The sequence below is a fragment of the Stigmatopora nigra genome, chromosome 3, assembly GCF_051989575.1.
Source record: "Stigmatopora nigra isolate UIUO_SnigA chromosome 3, RoL_Snig_1.1, whole genome shotgun sequence".
NCBI classification, from domain to species: Eukaryota; Metazoa; Chordata; class Actinopteri; order Syngnathiformes; family Syngnathidae; genus Stigmatopora; species Stigmatopora nigra.
In genome coordinates, this window is record NC_135510.1 from 8,653,348 (window position 1) to 8,665,521 (window position 12,174).

The following is a 12,174-nucleotide window of genomic DNA, read 5'->3' on the forward strand; positions in this document are numbered from 1 at the left end:
GCAGGTCTGTCTTGTCAGGCCCAAGCAGAAACACCACTCAGAAAACTAATCACATTCATAATCACATTGTGCTTTGACTCGAGCTTCAGCTTAATGCTTAACAGTAGCTGCAGGGAATATTAGATGACATTCTTACTTGAGAAGTTTTTTTTCTCCCTATAGTTGTAACATACAGGACAGTGTTTGGATTTAGAAACATTTTGAAAATTAGTGCAGTTCACGGGATCACGGGTTCACGGGAAAAGTCTTCATTCCCCTGGTAAAAATGTGTACACCATTTGGGGTTAGATAACAGCTCTTTGTTTTCAATGTACATGCTGTTAGACTTTAGAACATTCTTCGCCATTTGAGTTAATATTTCAATGACGTTTAAGGTTGTGTGCATTTTTCAGTTTGACAACCCAGTGCTATCAAATGGCACATTTTAAGTCAAGTTAATTTAATATTAGGTGATCAGAGTTATCTTTCAGCCACTTCTGGGATTTCTCACTTCACTCATTCTTTGTCCCATTATAACATTTCATATGTTCTTATTAATAAGCGGATTAAACAAGCCACAAACTCTTTAATAATGTTTTTAATAATAAAACTAAGATATACAGTATACATGCATCAGCTTTCTAAAAACCTAGTGAAAAAAACAAATATGGAAAATATATTGAAAAGGAGACAAAACATTAATCACCTAAGGTTATAGAAGGCATAGTTATATCCCTGCTTCTGCAATAGCTTCCATTTAATTAATGTTGGCATTGATGTCAACCATTAACACGCTATATGACGCTCGTGCAATACAATAACCTGGGCCCCTCCACCTATTGCAAATGAAGATATTTTCAGCCATAATGAGGTCTAGAAATCAAATTACTAGTTGCAGATAAAGCTGTCGTCCATTCAGAAGAGAATACACAAGTAACAAAGGAAATGGAGAGCATGTAGACCATGATTAATCTCAACATTATGAGGACTAACAGTCTTTGGAGCTTTGATGAGGTCACGTGCACATTTAATGTAATGTTTAAAAAGGAAAAAAAAACAAGTTTTGTAAAAAGTGAGCCTGCTGGCATTATGCAGTTAAGACTGGCGGTCACATAGCAGTGGAATGATCTGTACTTTTGTAATCATTATACTTTAATTAAGGGCTGTAGGGGGGGAATGGCCTGAGCTGATGGTCTAATGAGCTGCCAAAGGATGAAAATCTTAGTTTGTAACAAAGACGTTGCCAAGTCATAGTCCCATTATGAACCTAAAAAGGCTAATTCACACCTGCCCCAAGGACTGCAATATGGTCCAAAAAGCATCTGACTAATCTCATCATTTCCCTTATAGCCATCACCATCATTTAACATCAAGATACTGTTTTTCCAATGTTTTCTTCATTTCTCCATACCTTTTTAGTAGAATCAGATGAAAGTCTTTAAAAATGGAAATATAAATGCAGATGAGTCATTCCAGTGAGACTTTGATAAAGCAGGAACTTTGAGAATTATTATGGGGTTGGTGGCTCTGGATTGAATAAAATGATTTGATTGATTGTATTGCCAAAAATTAGGATATGTATTCTCATTTATTTTGACACTTTAATGATTTTATTCTGTTTCTGATGACGGTTTAAGAATTTTTCAAGTTGACGGGAAAAATATCCTCTCGGACAACCATTAACACTCGCACTCATACCTATGGGCAATTTAAAGTGTCCAATCAGCCTACCATGCATGTCTTTGCAATGTGGGAGGAAATCGGAGTACCCGGAGAAAACCTACTCAGTCCCAGGGGAGAACATGCAAACTCCACACAAGTGGATTGACCTGGATTTGAACCCAGGACCCCAGAGCTGTCAGGGCGACATTCTATTTAGTAATATTACACAGTACTGTTATTTTCTCATGTCGTAAGTAAACAATTGTGCATTACAGTCATTTCTTGTGTTCAGGATCATGTTTTTGGATGCAAAGATGGCATTTTTTGCTAAAGGTTTTGACAGTTGGTCGTAGAATTGTCACTAAATGAAAACCTCTTAACTGGTGGTTCAAGATTGCTCTAAACTTCTTTTTTTTTTGTTGCATAAATATACTCTTTTTCTTCCATTGTGCAAGTTCATTTTCTTTTCAGTCTGATTGAACAAGGGGGTGGGCCTGAGTGATAGTAATTCAATTGCCTCCTATGTCCATGAAACATTAGCAGGGTAAGAAATGTTGTATCTCAGGCGTGAAACTTTATTAACCTAGAACATGGTCACTAAAAGCTAGTGTGTATTGAAAGCGTGACAGTTTGATCAGTGTGCTGTAAGGAATTAGCATTTCTACATCAAAAAGCTTTTTGCCATTAAGTGGAATTCAATGATTATTTTTAGCAAGGCAGGGAAATACTCCTTTTTAGCGGGTGGTTATCTGCGAGAAATATGAATATTAAAAATTAGTGATGGCATTTAAAAGTAATTTCAATTTTTAATGCCTTCTCAGCCAATGTTTATTACTAATATATGTATTTCTCTTCAACACTTAGCAATATGATGTTATACTTCTGCTTTGACTAAGAAATTATTTAAAATAAAAAGCAACTTGATGTGCATGGTAGGATGCTTTGAATGAAATTAAAGAATACACTAGTTTTTTTTCCCAATACGGATCTTGTTTTATGATCATATTTCAATTCCGGTTAACATTTTTTTTAATTACCAGCTACATTATGCCTCACTTTATTTGCATTATCTTATGTATGACTTATTCTGCAAGTTGGAATAAAATCTTTGCGTAAGCATTTTTAAAAGCTCTAACAAGGTGCCATAGAGTGTGCTTATGTTGTATTGTTATATATGATGTTGTATCTTTTTAAATGCCTGCAGCAGTGACTCACCTCAAAGTGTTATGTGGGTATTTGAGTATCTGTGAGCACCACCAAGGGCTTTTTAAGGTAAAGATATGGCTGTCTGTGGGATGACTAAGATGGGAAGTATTGTTTGTGGTCAGGAGGATGTGCCACGTTGCTTTTGTTGGGCTATACTTGAGCTGATGTTGTTAATATGCCGTGCCTCGTGTGGTAGGGTGGGAGTCGAACGAGGGAGAGGGGAAGATGGGAAGATAATCCCGTCTGCTTGATGAGACTGAATGCAGAGATTGATTGATCGCCTAATCATATGAGGAAATGGGCCTGAAAATGAATGGGACTCTGCCCTTGGCTTGCCGTGTAGCGTTGGTTGCTTAGGTTGGAGGGGATGTAAGCCGCAGAAAAGACATGGTCTTAATGTGCGCGGGACCAGATTTCATTTGTGTCTGATATACAGTTATATGATCCCGGTTAAATGATCAAATAAAAAGGAAGAGGGAGAACCGGCGCAGGGAATGTAAATCAAGCTTTATTGCTGGAATATTACTCTTTCATCTATCTGAAGTGCATGCTTTGAGAGGAGAGGAAAAATAAAAATTCATCATGAATTTCAAGGGTTGTACAGATTTAGAGGCCATTTATGCAGAATTGTTTAGAGGCAAAGAAAAAAATGAAAGCCCTTGCTGCCTTTTGTTTGTATGACGGCTGTTATTGAGAGTGTAAAACTTTGTGCAGACTCTTAAAAATACATTTCAGGAGAAGTCAGGTGCTTTGTATGCATATGTGCTGCTGACTGTGGATAAGGTAACTGAGGTGGGTTTGCTAAAGGGTTGTTCACCCCATCATATTTAATATTTTTGTGTTTTGAATCTATTATCCTTTTTTTCTGAAACTAACAAGATTACAATATAAAGCATGCTGCTGGTTTCATGATTCATCATGCATTTTACTTTTTCTTCATTTTTTTTCCTACTGCTGCATATTAATTGTGTGGTGTTATGCAATTAAAACAAATCATGTGTTATCTGTTCATCTATCCCTTCCCGATATTTATATATTTGCTTTCCCTGGGGAGCAACTTTAGCACCAAGTTTGAGTCTCATTGCTTTTTATGCAAGCTAAGAAGTGAATCCAACGTGTTTGATAATTGAAACCGTGATAGCTGGACTCTTGGTTAGCCTGTGCTGTTCAGTTTAAAAGTGGCTTTTAAAACCACCAGCGCAGGCAGATGTGCTCATGATCATTATACTAAAAATGTACATTCTGCATCTCTAAGATAGCAATTAAAGTAGCAAGGAAGCATTTTTTGTGTGCAAAATAACTACTTTATGTTGGCGGGAGCACTTGAAAAAAAGTGCATTGCATCAGTTAGAATCAGGAACAGGCAAATAATTATGTTTTAAAAAATCTTAAACACAAATTAGTTGGTGAAATTGAATGTATAAATCGCCTTATGATGAGCAAAATGGTAGAAATGTTTAAAACTAGACATTGTTCTTCTGCACTTGCACAACAATGTGTGGTAAGACATTGATGCATTTCTTGCTGGTTGCATTTTTTAAAAGTAAATAAAATAAGTAAAATAATTACATAACAAAGCACCAATAAAAATATTTTTTTAGCTAGAGAAGACAAAATCCAGTGAATGTGGTTTAGTAGACTAGATAAAGAGATCTTTTAATCCACTAAAGTAGAATTTGTTTGTTTGTTTCCTATTTTTTGTAAAAATCATTTGCAAACTTGCAGTGAGAGCTTTTATGACAAGATTAACATAAACTCGGATATATTTCAGATTCAATACAAAGAAATGTGTAAAAGCCACAACTAGTACTATTTTTTTGCTCTTAGCTCTGTCTCCCTCTAGAGACAGGTGCTGACAATGCATCAGGAAATGATTGAGTACCTGTGAAGACCTGTACAAATAATGTTGACTAATTGATCACCAGTATCGATGAGACAGTCGATATGTAGAGGCTGTTTACACTCTTGCATTGCCACTGTGTTAAACTGAGCATGCTCCAGGCAGCCACCTTAGGCACGTCCTCAAAGCTGCTCTGGCGCCAGCCATTGATTGGCATTTCAATTACTGTGGTGACAGCACAGTTGTTGGCCATCTGAAACACTAAGGTTGATGTTTTTTTGGCCTGACAATATACCACTGCTTTGTATTTTCAGGTTGACTAATTGAAGTAAAATAAGATTAGTGAGTTAAAGCCTTTACAGTTTTACAAAAGGTTCCAATGCGATGAAGGATCGTGTCTCATTGGCTTTTTAAAATGGTCTTCATGGAAACCTACTACAGTTAGACTAGTTTAGATTTAATAAATCAATAAATAAATAGTTTATAAATGGTGCAATTGCACAGTGACAAAGTACTACATATACTGTACATGTCACGATTTATTTAGAGACTAAACAAAGGATTCAAGTGTTGAGATCTAATCTTTTCATCAGTTTAATCAATCCCAATTAGTGTATGCATGTGTCGATACGTGTGTTAAGAGGATATCATATTTTCACAACGGTAAATTGCTATTTTAAACCGTTGGCATTCTTGTTTAGCCCTGTCAAATTGTTGGCTAGTCATAAAAGAATTGTTAATGAACAATGTTGTCAAAATACACGTGTAGTTAACATAGATGATCATAAAAAATTGGACTATATAGACGGCATGCATGTCATTTTCACTAACTCGTGTTGATCTGGCATTCTAGAAACGAACGTAGACATACACTTCTTTAATGTGGCTTCTGAGTCGCGTCAATTCTATAATGATTTGATAATATTCCCAGTTCTCATTGGAAATGGCTTCTTCAATAACCAAGCGGTTCACCATTAAATTGGAAGTGGCTACAGAAGCAGAGAGGAAAATGAAATATACAATACACATCTAAGTCCCTTATTGGGTTGTTTATGAAAAGGAGAAAGAGAAGGCGAAATCTGACTTTTACAAGATTGCCTTTAATCTTTGGCCTCTTCTGTGTCACCCCGAAATGTGTGGATGCTGATATGGGAATGGTGTGGACCTGTCCAAGGTATTAGCGTTAAGCTGTCTGATTAGGCAGCACATCGATTAGGCTATCACTTCCCACTTGCCAGGTTGGACATCTGGGCTGAGCCTGGTTTAATGGTGTGGGTGGGTGAGACTGACAGCCATTGGAATGAAGAATGATCTCATGATTATACACACAACGACATTTAAACGCATACATTTAGTTACAGAGGCTCTATTTCAAACCTCTACAATTAAATACTCCAAGGCATTTCAGAATATTAAATCTGTGAAACTTTACAGCCTTCATTACATTTAATAGAAAACACGATCGTCTCTAAGCGAGATGAAATAATGATTCGGAACTTTTCTTATTTTGCTTGGATAGGAAAGCGAGAAAAATATGCAACTGGTCTAGTCAATGTAGTCCGATGCAGAAAAATTTGACATGAAAAACAAAACAAGGCAATTAGAGTTAAATACAACTGAGCTGATGTGTGATGCAAAATTAGTCATAACTGTTTTAACAGCATATTTTCTTCATCTTGTCATGTAATAATTAGTAATAACCTTGTTCTTGCCACAAAGAGAAGTCTATTAAAAGACTACTTGGTACGTTACAGATTTTTTTTTTTTTTAAATGAGCAAAATGTCAACAGGGAAGGTCAAAGTACCGAGTCATAAAATTGGAGTAACATGACATTAAAGAACTATTGTCCATAAAGGTTAGTATTAAGGAGGATGGCAAACCTCCATACTGTTCAAGTGCAGTGAGGCGATTGTATTGAATGTTAAAATGTAATAAGAATGAGGATGATGGCTAAGGAAAATAAAATTGCGGCTATATACGGAAAGCAGAATAGGAATCTGGGGAAAGGGTGGGATATAGGGATGAGAGACAGATCAGCTGAGAAAAGGTTAGGACCCTTGCTTTGCCTGAACACTCTGAGGCTTTTAATCCCGGAACAAAGTCATTAAGTTTCACAGCTACTGAAAGCGGCCAATTAAAAGTGGAGCGTGGGCATGTATTTGACGAAAGGCATGGTTTGCTGCAAAAAAACCAAGCCTTTTATCGGATCCATTGGGAGCCAAGACCCCCCCCCACACACACACACACACACACATACACACATACACTGATGCGCTCTGGGAATCAGATTGCCTGTCAGACATCTTTTTAGATGTTTTTTTACTTCAAATAATTCACTCTTACCCCAAAAGAGGTCAAATCTGAATCGCAAGGAGATAGATCAGACCCGCCCTAACCCAGAGAAACCATATAAACCATAATTTATATTAGTGGTTCATTGTTTTTCCATTGGATTCAAATATTAATGACTTTACACTGTAGGCATTGATTCAAGATCATTGACTTTTTTTTAAGGTGATCAAATGAAGCATCTTTTTTTAATTGGCTAAAATGTTATGTAGTTATTTTATATAGATGCTAGACACAAGAACTCATTCTCTAGTAAGCCTTTACAAAGATTCATTCTGCTTTAATTAGCAACTTAAAGCTGTCAGTGTGCTAATTTGATGCCTGCATTGAGTGAGAGTAAAGGGCTTGATCTCGACTCACTTATTTACTGAAATAATTGATATCATCAGATTAATGGTGATTTATGAGCTTATGGAAAAATACTGAGGATTAGCTGCTTTGACTGTAAAGCCTCACTCGCATTATGCATCTCCCTGGTGTCAACTAATTGCGGTGTTAAGTACAAACGTGTAGTGAAATCTTCAGAGAGCCGTGAACATGGAGGATGAGCAATCTTTGAATAAGAGACATTCCCTGGTTCAAGTGTTTTGCTTAATTTCCTTGAAAATACTGGGAAAACAACTACTGTATTATTACTACCAACAACTCCAAATCAAATTTGGATAATTAAAAAGAAAAATGACATCAATAACAACAAGAAAACAATCACTAAGTCATATATGGTGTGTAAAATGTCTTTTGGTTCTTGATAAATCAACCCATTCTTTCCTTGCCTGTACATGTGAGAAAAAAAACGTGCACACTATAAAATACTATTGGGATGAACTATGAAATGAATGCTATCAATAAGTAATACTGTATATTCAAGCAGAACAACAAGGAATTCTACAGCAGCCACGGTCAACACACAATAGCGACAATAAAGATATTTCTGACGAGTAAAATCAAGTGCCTCGTAGTGTGGGGGTTAGGAGCCATCAAGAAATAAAAGCTACAAACCAGTCTATGGTATTTAAAAAAAGCTAGGAAAAGCAGAGTGCAAATAGGTTTTGCTTATAACATAAATAGTTTGATTTACTGTATCGCCCACTCGCAATGCTCTTTATACATTCCTAAAACTACTAATAAAAAGGCAGTCAAATCTGTACTTAATGTTTTTGTATGGGTCCATGCATAAGATTGTTCAAAATGAGCTGTTTTATTCTAATACGAATGTGAAGTTCTCATGAATTACCAAAGGAATGTTAAAGATTGCCACTAATTTGATGAATTTATCTGCTCATTTTTTAAGTGCATCTCTTTAACTTGTCTAAAATGTTATAATGTATGCTTTTATTCTTCACTCAATGACTGATTTTCACTGCCCACACTCATTATTATTATTGTAGCTTTAACCATTTTCTGTGAGAGAAGTAGTATCTTCTACCAGGAATTATTGGCAATGATTATTGGCACCCGCCCATCTTTTTTGTAACCCCCTCCACATCTAGAATCCATTTTAGGTATTTCATACCCCTCCTCTGGTTTAGGCGCTCTCGCTTTGTTTCATTGCACATTGTGAGCTGATAACATCTTTTGAATAGGTAATGATCCAGTGTATTGAGAAAATGTGAAATGTGCTTCGCAATGTAATGGTTTCACCCCCCTCCCTTCCTCCCTACCTGCCGCATACTAATCCCACAACTGCATGATTGAGATGGCACCTGCAAGAAGCCGTGTGTGAGCTACAGTCTCGCATGAAAGAATGGCCATTAAAAATGATCAAAGAAACGCCTGCATCTCTGTTTGTGCATTCTCCTCCCAAACATAAACCTGAGCCCACTTTCACGCCCAGACATGGGCTTTTTACTGATTATTTCCTACATATATAAATATCGAAAGAGAGAGAGAGAGTGATGGCTTTATATACCTGAGTATAATCAGACCAGATGTAAAACTTGAAGACATGTATATGAGCTTTGGATCCTTTTAATACACTGGCCCAACATTCACATTTAAACAAAGAATGAGGGGCCTCCCTGTGTGGATTTTGTATGTTCCACCATGGCTTATGTTGGTTTTCTCTGGGTACTCTAGTTTACTCCCACATCCCAAAAACATACAGGGTAGGCTGGTTGAACACTCTAACCTGCACCGCATTATGAGCGTGAGAGTGAATAATTGTCTGTCACATTGTGCCCTGCGATTGGTTGGACACCAATTCAAGGTGTCCTCTGCCTCGAACCCAAAATCAGCTGGGATAGCCTGACCCTTGTGAGGATAAGCGATTCAATAATTGTATGAATGCTGTGACTTTGCGATCCTCACTTCTCTAGTAATCAACCTGAATATTCATGCTTTGGTTTCTAGCAGGATTTCAACTAACTCTTGCTTACAAACTGAATGTCAAATAAGAAATGATATATTATATTTAACATTTAAACATATGACTTCTTTTCTGAGAAATCTTTGACAACAGAAATCAGTGATTGTAAATTTCCTGTTGAATATGAACCCTATTCTGAAATGGCGTCTGTCACATTATGTTAAAAATGACACCTGCTGGAATGACGAGAGGTGAAACCGTCCCAGGAGACACACAAAAGGAGGAAAAGCCTTTGTCATTGTAAATGATTAGTATTGTAGTATATGTATCATTTTTCTGGAGTGAACGGGGGATGTGGTTATCACAGCTCAGGGAATGCAGAGAGAACACTGTTATCTCAGGGAGCCATTTTAATAAGAGATTCCATTTCTTTGTACTCCTCCTTCCTCCCCCTTTTTCTCCCACTCAGTGGTCCATTTTAAAACCATATTGCTGCATGTTTTGGTGGGTAATTTCACTGCTTTTCATGTATCCGAGGGTGAGGAATCCTCCTCCATTAGGTGGCGTCATCTTGTGATGTATGATGTACACATAGAAAGTGTGGCTGATGTTTATTCATGACTTTCAAGGCATTGCTTTAGCGAAGCCCCCTGATTTCCTTTTAAGGAACAAAACTATGTAAGACTGAGACTCTATGTTAAAGGCACACACACTATACCTTCTAGCTCATAGACATCTGCCTCAATCACATGTAAACATGTATAGATGTTTGTGCAGTTATGTGTGTTTATGTATAATTTTCCCTAGTTCTAAATCAATTTATAGTTGGTCAGCAATAATAATTGTCAATAGAGAACATTTCCTGTGATCATACGTGAAGAAAAAAAGTAAATACGTACTTTATTTTGGTTACCCTCCAGTTTGCTTTTTATGTGGACAAGTAAAGATTCAAAATCGCAAAATTTACAACAATTGACGAAATTTCAAGAAAAAAAAGTACTCCCATTAAGACACAAAATGCTTTCTGCAGGTTTCAACTAGCCAAATTTGATATTACTACTATGTATAAAGTTCACTTCTAGCCATTATTTTTTCCCGCAGTAAAAAGGGTTGAACATAATTGTGATGTTTAAACAGAAAGAGAAATTTCACTCATGCATCTTTCGTTCTGTTTATCCACGCAAGGATCTCCAAGGGTGCTGGAGTCAATCCGAGCCAACCACAAGCAGCAAGTGGGAGTCACCCGGAATTGGTTGCCAACTCATCGCGGGGCACAATACATCGGACACCTACTGACAATCTCACAGCCACTGAGTGGGAATCTAACCCAGGTATGATCCTGTTTTATTTTTTCTACACTGAATGTATTCCTGCATGGCGGATGACTACCTATTTCCTTTAAGATTAGTCATACTCCTCTTAAAAGTAAAGTCCTTTGCCTTAAGTGACGCATATGCTAACCTTGTGTGATAAATAATTCAAATGTAGCAACCTCTGTAAATGCCAGAGAAAATGAGGTAGAAGAAAGGTTGAGGAGCAGAAAGGGAAGAATGAGGACACAAGCGCCATAGCATACCTGACTGATTGTGGTGCTGTCAAACTGATTTGCATGAAAAAGGCCGAGCCTAATTGCAACACTTAGTTGCAACATACTGATAATACATGGAGCGGAATTATAAAAGGACATGCTGTTATCAAGACGAATTTCTTGGGTGACTGTGCCACCAGCTTCCGTTTATGTATGTGTGATGGGGGGCATTTAAAGTATAATGTACTGTAATGTCGCCTTGTCCTGTCAGATCCATCAAGGACATTCAAACCCGACACTGATTCAGCAGTCATTTGCATAGGCGTTATTCATTAAAAAAAAAGTGCACTTGTCAATTGAAACTCACAAATTAGAAAAAAAATATCTATACTAAAGTTACAGAGAAGGTGGCTCAGAAATTGGTAAATAGCAGTTCCTTTTAAGATTTAGTTTGTTCTTAAAAATATTTTTCTAAATGGAATTAAATAACATTAATTCATTTTCCAAACCGCTTATCCTTTACAAGGGTTGTAGCAGATGCCCGAGTCAATCCCAATTATATATATACATTTTTAATTATCTCAAATAGAATTCCCACATTTGTGACTTATTTTCCTCTCCTTTCCCTGTGCATTGTGTGACTTATAGTCCGAAAAATATAGTAATCAAGCTAAAATGAGTTTGAGCTTGTGCTTGGGTTTTATTTCAAGGTAAAGTGCATAATTAAGATCACTAATCTTTGTCATCCATTGCTTAACTATATTGGGTTAATACCCAATATAGTTATATACCAATATACCATAACTGGTGACAAGTCGTCATCAACGTGTAAACAGACCCAACACCGAGCAGAAAAAGTTGGAGGGCACTGCTAATGTTGTTTCTCAGTCTTCATTTTGACATAGATAGACACACCAGCATTGTTGAAAAGGGCTCAACCGATTTCCGCAGTACATTCATAGTCCGTTTAGAACCTAGGCCTTACTGATCCAATTATAAAATTCATCAAATTTCACACCTTTTCCCCTACCTAAACGTACCTCTACTAGCAGAGATGCAGGGTGTCCACTCTACTCATGTCAAATCTGACACTAGAACGCTTCCAGAGTCCGATGATGAAGTCTGCATTAAAAATGATGATAGCTAAGAGCAGGAGTGTTAACTGTCTGCTGGCATAATGAGAATAAGCTGTCAGAGAAACGCTTGTAATGGCTCCCTTGCTTGCTGGCCAGTTCAAGCCTAGTGGGACATAGCACTCACACACCATTTCTTTCACACTCACTCTTATGCACTCTTTTACACTG

The 12,174-nt window shown here is 37.1% G+C and overlaps 1 long non-coding RNA gene across 1 annotated transcript in view; it reads left to right on the forward strand.

The window, feature by feature from the left end:
* The window catches only part of LOC144194621 (uncharacterized), a 98,488-nt gene that overhangs the window by 11,287 nt on the left and 75,027 nt on the right, over positions 1-12,174 (forward strand). Inside the window, exon 4 of the long non-coding RNA XR_013325934.1 lies at positions 10,528-10,673. This is a non-coding gene — a long non-coding RNA (uncharacterized LOC144194621). The remainder of the gene's footprint in view (positions 1-10,527; positions 10,674-12,174) is intronic.